The sequence below is a fragment of the Choloepus didactylus genome, chromosome 11 (assembly GCF_015220235.1).
Source record: "Choloepus didactylus isolate mChoDid1 chromosome 11, mChoDid1.pri, whole genome shotgun sequence".
In the NCBI taxonomy this organism is placed as follows: domain Eukaryota; kingdom Metazoa; phylum Chordata; class Mammalia; order Pilosa; family Megalonychidae; genus Choloepus; species Choloepus didactylus.
In genome coordinates, this window is record NC_051317.1 from 44,139,976 (window position 1) to 44,150,404 (window position 10,429).

General features: G+C 37.7%; 1 pseudogene; it reads left to right on the top strand.

Annotated features, from left to right (window-relative positions):
• The first annotated feature begins 9,813 nt into the window (after positions 1-9,813).
• Positions 9,814-10,058, top strand: LOC119505999 (annotated as a pseudogene).
• The last annotated feature ends 371 nt before the right edge of the window (positions 10,059-10,429 follow it).

Consider the following 10,429-nt stretch of genomic DNA (forward strand, 5'->3'; position numbering starts at 1 on the left):
CCTTCATCTCTTTTCCCATATCTTCCCTCAACTCTTCAATATGATTTTTGGAATGATTTAGCATGTTTGTTAGAACATCTTTAGTAGTCTCAACTTCTGTAACTCATTTGAAGTATAAGTTTGTTCTTTGACTGGGCCCTTTTTTGTTTTCCTAGTGTGACTTGTATTTTTTGCTGTCTACCCATCTGGTTTCCTTGATTACCCCAATCAGATTTTCCAAGACCAGATGGACCCAGTTCTCAGGAGGAGGTTGTAATCAATATCAAGTTTCCCTGAGGATGAGACTCAACAGATTGTCTGACTTTCCTGTGAGACATCTAGACTCTGTGGTTTTCCTATCCCACCCAGCAGGTGATTCATGTCCGTCCACAGCTCCCCACTAGCATAAAGTGGTGTGATGTATTTAATTTTCTGCAGACTCTGTTCCTTAGCCAAGGTTAATCTATTTCTATTTTTTGTCCACCCCTGGCCCTGGAATCTGAATTTTCTGAGGGAGGGCAACCTCTTGAGCTGGGCCCCACCTCCTCTTTTCTTAGGGAAGGTATGCCCTTTAGGGAATTATCTCCTTCACTTGACTTATTCCTTTGTCTCCCTATCTTAACTCCACCCTTAGCTGGGTTAGGGCTGACAATTAAAAATACCTAAGGCTTTCTCTAATAAGCTACTTAGAGTGAGAAAAAAAGAAAAAGAAATAAGGAAATCTACTTTTCAGAGCCAGTCTCCAGCCCGCCAGTTTTGCCAGTCAAGAGATGGAGTTGATAACTTGTTCTATGTGCCCCTTTTCATAGGGCAGAGCCCTTTTCCAATATTCTGAGCTCAGTTGACTCCAAAAGACCTTGTTTTTGTTTATTATTATTATCATTATTTTTTTCCATCAGCTCTGCCTCCTCTGTGCTGGGAGACACCTCAGGGCTCCTTATCCTGCTTGCTCTGAGTTTATCTGTGTTTGTAACTTGTATTCAGTAATCCAAATTTGTTAATTAAAAATGAATTTGGAGAGTAAATGATTTAAAGTAATGGATGGAAGAATAGACCTGCAATCCTTTTGTTAAGATTGCAATTGTTTACAACTCAGAACTTATTTTTAATATATGTGATGTAACTATATGTAGATGTAGATATAGATGTAAATTGACTTTTAATCAACATGAATTGGTGTATTTATTGCTGAGCCAAGTGAAATAGCTATAGTGATGTTTTCCTAAACTGAAAATTTTTCTTTAGTTTTCTCTAGAGTTGATATTTGCCTCACATTTTCATTTGTATTTTTGAATTCAAATCTCTGGCTTATCTTTCCATACTCCAGTAGATCCGTGCAGATCCACTTAACCCTGTCTTCTAAATGATCAAATTTATTTTTTTTTTATCTTTTTCCATGAGGCAGACTTCCATCACCTTCCTCCAATCAGAACCTCCTTACTTTCTATAACTTTTGATACATTTCAAGCCCCTGGACTGTCCATTTCAATTCTCTTGTTTTGATCCTTATGTTTAGATCCCATGATTACTTTTTACTTACTCCCCTATTTTGCTGGGGTATGCTGTTGAGAAACTTCCTCAGTAAAGGCACATAAAAAGTATACAATTTTAGATCTGCCTATATAAAACTATCAACTGGATATCCAGTTGATTCAGGACCATTTGTTGAAAAGTTTTCCTTTCTTTATTTTTCCATTTGTGTATCCTTCATTGTTTTTAAAACCAAAGTGTGCAATCAATTGCCCATGTTACCATCATACAGCTGTGCATCCATCACCACAATATTCTTCCAATTTTTAGAAAATTTTCAATACTCCAGAAAGGAAATAGAGACAAAAAAAGAAAAAAAAAAAGGAAACTCAAATACTCCTATACCCCTAACCACCCTCCTCCATTATTGATGCATAGTTTTGGTATAGTATATTTGTTGTTCTTGATGAAAAAATGTTAAAACACTACTAAATGTAGTATATAGTATGCAATAGGTATATATTTCTTTCCTACATGCCCCTCTATTATTAACTTCTAGTTATAGTGTCATACATTTGTTTTAGTTCATGAGAGAGATTTCTAATATTTTTACAGTTAGTCACAGACTTGTCCACCACAAGGTTCACTGTTTCATACATTCCCATCTTTTAACCTCCAACTTTCCTTCTGGTGATGTATGAGACTCTGAACTTACCTTTCCACCACCTTCACACACCATTCAGCACTGTTGTTCTCACAATGTGCTACCATCACCACTGTCCACTTCCAAACATTTAAGTTCAACCTAGTTGAACATTCTGCTCATAATAATCAACCACTCCCCATTCTTTAGCCTCATTCTATATCCTGGTAACTTATATTTCATGTCTGTGAGTTTGCATATTATAATTAGTTCATATCAGTGAGACCCTGAAATATTTGTCCTTATGTATCTGTCTTATTTCACTCAACATAGTGCCCCCAAGGTTTCTTCATCAATCCATTTTTCTAAGACAGTTTTGTTCACATGCCATACAGTCCATCCTAAGAAAATGATCATTGGTTCCCTGTGTAGTCATGTATTTATGTGTTTGGCACCATCACCACTATATATATTGGGACTTCTCCATTTCTTCCACAAAGAAGGAGGAAGAATCAAAGAAGTAGAGGGACACACACACACACAAAAGATAGAGAGAAAAAAAAGTGACAGCTGGAAAGCAACAAAAGCAAAGATAGCATTAAACTAAAGTATAATAAAGAGTCAGACAGCATCACCAATGCCAGGAGTCCCATACCCTTCCCCTATGACCCCCATATGCATTTAGCTTTGGTATATTGCCTTTGTTATACTCAAGGAAGCATAATACAATGTTTCTGTTAATTATAGTCTCTAGTTTGCATTGATTGTATTTTCCCCCCAATCCCACCCTATTTTTAACACCTTGCAATATTGAGATTCATTTGTTCTACCTCATGTAAAAACATATTTGTACCTTTTATTGCAATCATTGAGCACCCTAGGTTTTACTGAGTTATACAGTCCAAATCTTTTTCTTTTGTCTTTCATTCTGGTGTCCCACATGGTCCTAACCTTCCTCTTTCAACCATACTCACAGTCATCTTTGTTCAGTGTACTTACATTGCTGTGCTACTATCTTCCAAAATTATTTTCCAAACCTCTCACTCCAGTCTTTTCCTTTCTGTATGCTGTGCTTCCTTTAGTGTTTCCTGTAGAGTAGGCCTCTTGTTCACAAACTCTCTCATTGTCTATTTGTCAGAGAATATTTTAAGCTCCCCCTAATATTTGAAAGACAGTTTTGCTGGATATAGGATTCTTGGTTGTTTTTCTCTTCCAATATCTTAAATATATCACCCCACTTCCTTCTTGCCTCCATGGTTTCTATCGAGAAATCCACACATAGTCTTATCAAGCTTCCTTTGTATGTGATGGATCACTTTTCTCTTGCTGCTTTCAAGATTCTCTTATCTTTGACATTTGATAATCTGATTAAGTGTCTTGGCATAAGCCTAATCAGATCTATTCTGTTTGGAGTATGCTGCGCTTCTTGGATCCATAATTTTATGTCTTTCATAAGAGATGGGAAATTTTCATTGATTATTTCCTCTGTTATTGCTTCTGCCCCTTTTCCTTTCTCTTCTCCTTCTCATACACCAATGAAACATAATTCCTGCATTTAATTTTGTCCATAAGTTCCCAGAGATGTTGCTCATATTTGTCCATTCTTTTCTCTATCTGTTCTTTTGTGTGTAGGCTTTCAGGTGCCTTATTATACAGTTTCTGAGTGATTTCTTCTGCCTCTTGAGATCTGCTGTTGTGTTTCCATTATGTCTTTCATCTCTTGTGTTGTGCCTTTCATTTCCATAGATTCTGCCAGTTGTTTTTATGAACTTTTGATCTCTACCTTGTGTATGCCCAGTGTTTTCATTATATACTTCATCTCTTTTGACATATCTTCCCTAAACTTTCTGAATTAATTTAGTATTAATTATTTAAACTCCTGTATCTCAGTTGAAGTATAAGTTTGCTTCTTTTACTGGGCCATAACTTCATTTTTCTTAATGTAGGTTGTAGTTTTCTATTGTCTAGGTATCTGGTTTCCTTGATTACCTCAATCAGGTTTTCCCAGAGTAGAATGGGTTCAGGTCTTGGAAGGAGGGAATACTATCTGGTACCTTTTGGGATGTCTTAGAAGATTGGTACACCCTGTGAGGCCTCAAGTCACTGTGCTTTTCTGCCCAGCAGATGGTGTCTGTCAGCCTGTAGCTCTAGACTTGTGTAAGGAGGTATGGCCCATGGTTGTTCTCCTTCAGGCCCTGGTTTCTGGTTCTGAATGGAAGGTAGGTAGTAGAGCTGAGCCCCACCTCTTTCCTTATAGAAAAGACAACTCTCCTAAAGAGAGGTCATTAGCATTTGTACAGTCTCTCTGCCTGTGCTATCTTCACCCTTGTCTGAATCAGATCACTGGGAACTGAAAATGGCTGAGGCTTTCTCCACTGAGCCAAGAAAGGGACAGAAAGCTCCCTTCAGAACCAGTCTTTGGCCACCCTCAGTTTCACCTGTTGGCCAGAGACAGCACCCAGTTCTCGGGGCTTCCCCTCCCTCCCAGAGAGCTCCTCTGGCCCTCCAAACTCAGTTGTCACCAAAAGCTTCTGTCTGTTTGTTGGGGATTCACAGCTTGTATTAAGCAGTCCATGTTTGTTAATTAAAACCCCAGTTGGAGCTCAGCTGAGCTATATTCACTTGCTCAGGGAGTGCTTCTCTTTAGCACTGTTAGGCTTTGCAGTTTGGACCATGGTGTGAGGGGGCTCCCAGCTTGGATCTGCTGTTTTTACTTACAGATTTTGTGCTGCAATCTCAGGCATTCTTCCCAATTCAGGTTGGTGTATGATGAGTGGACGGTCACGTTTGTCCCCCCACAGTTATTCCAGATTATTTACTAGTTATTCCTGGTTCTTTATTAGTTGTTCCCAGGGAAAAACTAGCTTCCACTCCTCTCTATTCTGCGATCTTCTTCCATCTCCTGTCTATCCTTATTCAAATTCCACACTGAACTTATAAGTCTTAAATAGTGTAAGCCACTCAGATGTTTACTTCATTTAAAAGTTTGTTTGTATTACAACTTGTCCCTTCTATTTCCATATACAGTTTAAAGTCAGCTTGTCAATTTATACCCACCCTGAAAAAAAAATCCTCTTTGGATTGTGATTGGAATTTCATTGTCTAAGATCACGTTGGAAAACTTTGAGGAAAAGAAAGAGACATTCTCAGACCTTGAATCAAGGGATGGACAACATTTGTCCAGGTGAATTTCATGCAACAGTGACTTCTTTGTGCCTCTTATTCTTGGTTTTTCTGAACAAAAATTTCCATAACAGTTATCCATGTATTTCCCACCATTACACAGTGAGTGTGTTGGGGCAGATAACTGTCTTTTTATTTCTCAGATCTAAAGAAGGAAAGGACAATACTTGAGGAGCTATACTTAAGTAGATACATCAAAGAACCAACCTGGCCCCAGTATCTCAAGTCTCCCTTTTGCAAAGTACACTCAACCCCTCCCAGACTCCCTGAGAGTGTCACTTCATGACAGCATCAGCTCAAAGTTTCACAGCTCTTTCACTCCCTGTGGATTATGTCAAAAGAATTAGACTTAAAATATAAATTTCAATTCCTCATAAAATATTTTTGAATCAAAATCTTCAGGAAGGTATGTGAAGAGTGAAGTGTGAAAAGCCTAGCAATGCTAATTGTTGTTATTCTTGGATGGTTAGATTCTGAATTTTTCTTCATCCATATTTCTGTAATTTTCACATCATAGTCATAATTTACTTTTTACATACTTATATAGCATTTATGATAATAAAATAATGAGTAAACCTATGAATTAATATATTAATACAAAGAATAATGTCTATGTGCTTAAAAAACTAGTATATTTATGAAATTAGAGTTAGAGAGTAAACATTGCTGAATGAAGTATACACACATCTACAAATATGTTGAGATAATTTTGTTTTTTATTTTAAAAGAATTAAGCAATAATTCAAATTAAAATATGATTTTAATACTAGATTTCAAATATTCAATTCATATTGAAAGAATCATCCATGTTTAATTTAATGGAATAATATTAGGGGTATCAAATGTTCATTCTGAAGAAGCTGAAAATAAGGAATTTATTTGGCTATTAATTGCCTAAGGATAAATTCTTGGTTTTGCTTTTATTCAATAAAAGGATTAATCTATCCTGAATTTATTTTTAGAGTTCCAAAATAATTTCTAAAATAAAGTTTATGTTTTCCTGTTCTAGGCTCCTAAAAAGCAATGAAAACTCTGGCTCTTTTATGAAGAAAAAATTTAAGAATTAGGAAGCTGCAGGCCAGTTAAGGTGTTTCATTTAAATATTTTGAAGCTTCTCAACTGAAAGAGCTATAATACTAAGTTAAGTTCTTTTCAGACTTAGCAGTTGTTTGGAATGAAGAAGTAGGGAAAATCTGATGCAGGGGAAAGAAATTTAATGGAAGAAAAGGAGCTTTCCTCCCTCAGGCATAGAAAAGTTTATATAGGCTCATCTTGTCTTAGTGTAGTTTCCCTCCAAAATGAAAGGGAGTTCCAGACATTTCTTATGATATTTCCCTGAACACAAAAGAGCAACCTAAAAAGTTGGAACCCAAAAGAATATACTAACTTCTCTGTGATGACAAACAAAGCCTTTCACATTCTCACTTTGGCTTGTCTATTTGTTTCTTTTCTTGTGCTTTTGCCTACATTTCTATCCTGTAATCCTGTCACACCAAAACACATTCTGTTCTCCATATATTCCCTATTATTTCTTACTATATTGTCATTGAAAATAAAAAGCTATTATTTTCTACTTTGTCCCTGAAAAACTTTAAAATTTTAATGTGAGATGCATGTATACAGAGTAAGTCAATGACCATGGAATGCCAAATGCATGTATGCATATTTGTTTTCTCACGAAAGTTTCCTTAAGCTTCTTTACATTCTTAAAGTGGTCCAAAAACACAAAGTCTAGTCATTGTCACTAGCTTTAATATGTTAAGCTCCAAGTTCTGTATAATGAATGTTAAATACTTTTTGGATTAATAAAAATATTTCCTCTTCACCATATTATCCCCAGATTCTAGCATACCACATGGAAGTGCTTAAGATGTACTTGTTAAATATTTCAATGAACATAAAACCCTATGAGGCAATTTTACAAATTTGTATACTGAAACATAAAGAGATTAACTCAGGGTCATTAGCCAAAATTGTGCCCATTAAGTACCATAGTTGAGATTTACCTCGGATATGTCTGATATTTTCTCCAAGTGGAACAATAAAAGTCCAAACTGGGAGCAGACATACTTGAAACTTCAACTCAGGGAAATATTCTCTGACCTCCACCTCTTCACTTGCTGAGTTAGTATGCTGGTCTAGATCTATTAGGTATCCCCATGTTCTGGTTTGCTAATGCTGCTGGAATGCAAAACACCAGAGAAGGATTGGCTTTTATAAAAGGGGGTTTATTTGGTTACACAGTTACAGTCTTAAGTCCATAAAGTGTCCAAGGTAACACATCAGCAATTGGGTACCTTCACTGGAGGATGGCCAATGGTGTCTGGAAAACCTCTGTTAGCTAGGAAGGCACATGGCTGGTGTCTGCTCCAAAGTTCTGGTTTCAAAATGGCTTTCTCCCAGGACATTCCTCTCTAGGCTGCAGTTCCTCAAAAATGTCACTCTCAGTTTCACTTGGGATATTTGTCCTCTCACAGTTTCTCTGGAGCAAGAGTCTGCTTTCAATGGCCGTCTTCAAACTGTCTTTCGTCTGCAGCTCCTGTGCTTTCTTCAAAGTGTCCCTCTTGGCTGTAGCAATCTCCTCTTCAAAATGTCGCTCACAGATGCACTGAGTTGCCTCTGCCCATCAGCTTATTTATATGGTTCCACTGATCAAGGCCCACCCTAAATGGGTGAGGCCATGCATCCGGAAATTATCTCATCAGAGTTATCACCTACAGTTGGGTGGGGCACATCTCCAAAGAAACACTCAAAGAAATCTAATCAAAACTGATAACGTCTGCCCACACAAGATTACATGAAAGCTAATGGCATTTGGGGGACACAATACATTCAAAATGGCACACCCCATAAAAGAATATGTTTTTTAATCCACTCTTGTGGGGGCAGACCTGTTGTGGGTGGGACCTTTTGATCTGATTATTTCAATGCAGATGTGGCTCTTGATTGGTTTACTGGAATCCTTAAGAGAGCCCAGGGAGACAGAGAGATAGAGCTCACAGCTGACACAAACCCAGACACTTGGAGATGACGACAGAAAGATGTTTGGAGATGCTAAGCTAGGAGATGAAGCCCACAGTTTGCCCCAGAGAAGCTAAGAAAGGACTCCAGATGCTTAATGAGAAATGCCCTGGGACCACAGGAGGTAAGGGACAGAAGCTAAGATAGCAGCTCAGAGACATTTTGAAGAAAGCAACAGAAATCAAGGTTAACCTCAGGAGAGGCCCAGAAGGCTCCAGTTACGTGCCTTCCCATGTGACAGAGGAACTCCAGATGCCATCCACCATTCTTCAGAGACGGTATTGACCTATCGATGCCTCAGTTGGGACATTTTCATAGCCTGAGAACTGTAAAGTTGTGAACTAATAAATCCCCATTGAAAAAGCCAATCCATTTTCTGTTATTTTGCATTCCAGCAGCTTTAACAAACTGAAACAATTAGCTTCTCACTTTACCCTCTACACACCTTCATAATAAGCCATAGCATACTATACTGCAATTTGCAGTGATCTGCTGATAAACCACCTCTCCACAGGAGGACTTGTTACAATCTTTGCAGTTTTGCCATAATGTCATCAGTTGCAGAGGTTGGAAGAGATGCACATGTTTGGCTCTCTCCACCCAGTGGTAGTTGGTTCCAGCATACATGGATGGACCTTCTAATTTCTATCAATATACTGGTAATCTTTCAACAGAGAAAATGACTTTATTTAGTTCTAAATTGATACTCATTATTTGGTTAAGAATATGAAGAAGGTTAAAGTTGATTCATCTTTTTCAGATTTAAAGTAAAAAGTTGTAAAAAGACAGATGAGAGCACTTAACCTTTAAATATGGGGTTTGTGTGTATCCTGTAGGCATAATTCTAATCCCTGGTTATTCAAACACATTCCTTATCCCTGGTTATTCAAACACAGAATCTAGGTACTGCTGTAAAGGGAACATTGCCTTACACAACATTAAAAGAAGAAGATTATAACCTGGTCAGGGTGGGCCAACCAAAAATCACAGGAGTTGATAAAAGCAGAAAAGTCAGAGAGATTTGAAACATGAGAAGGAATTCATTAGTCATTGCTGGCTTTGAAAATGAACTAACCAGGGAATACACTCCTTCCAGAAGCAAAGACGACCCACTTCCATAGACCAGCAAGGGAAAGGGGACCTCAGTTGTACAGCTATATGAAACTGATTTCTGCCAACAACCTGAATGAGACTGGAAGTTGATTCTCAGCTAGAGTCTCAAGGTGAGCACTCAGGCTGGCTGACACCAGATTTCTGCCATAAGAAACTGAAGGATGATGAAAAGGTGCTGTTTTAGTTTGCTAAAATTGTGTTAATTTTTTGCAGCAGCAATAAAAATCTAGTACAGTGAGTATGGAGACAAAAGGATACTGGAATGTCTTTGAAAACGCTTTAGAGCAATGATAAAGAAACTTAAAAAATACTTATCTTGATTTTTGTTTTTCAGATTTTCTGCAAGGTTATCAGATGAAAAATTGCACCAAGTTGGCAGCTGCCGCTGCAGCTACTCTATCTATACTTTCGCGATGTTTCCCATGACCAAAAATGCTCTAAGACATCTCAGAATCTGAAGCATTCACCAAAAATGGTAGGGCAGAGCCAACAGAAATGTGCACCGGATTTCCAGGACAAATATGGTAATGCTATACTACTAGCTAGTAGAGCTACTTTTTACTTTGCCGTATGGACATATATGGCAGCACAAATTGGGATAGAATGGAACAAATCCTCTGTTGGTGGAGTCACTCCAAAGGAACGGTGATATCAGCTGTCATCCCAGCTGGTGCAATGCTGAATTATTTCAAACTAACTCATAATCAGTGTCAAGTAACAGCACTTTGTACTCATTAAAATGTGGCTTGTACAAGCACATGCATATGTATATGTATATATGTTATACTTGGATTTTTCAAAGGCTGACATTCCAAGTCTTCAGCAGCAGGAGGAGCAGTAGCTCCTAAAACCAAATTTCCTTTTTTTCCTATGAGTGAGCAATCATGAGTCATTTACAGTTAAGAGTGAAGATGAACATTCTGGCTTCTTTAACAACAGCTCTTTTGCTCTTGCCAACCTAGTGTGTGGCAGCTCTCCACCAATTCTTTCCTTAGAAAAAGTGTTTGAACTCTGATTTCA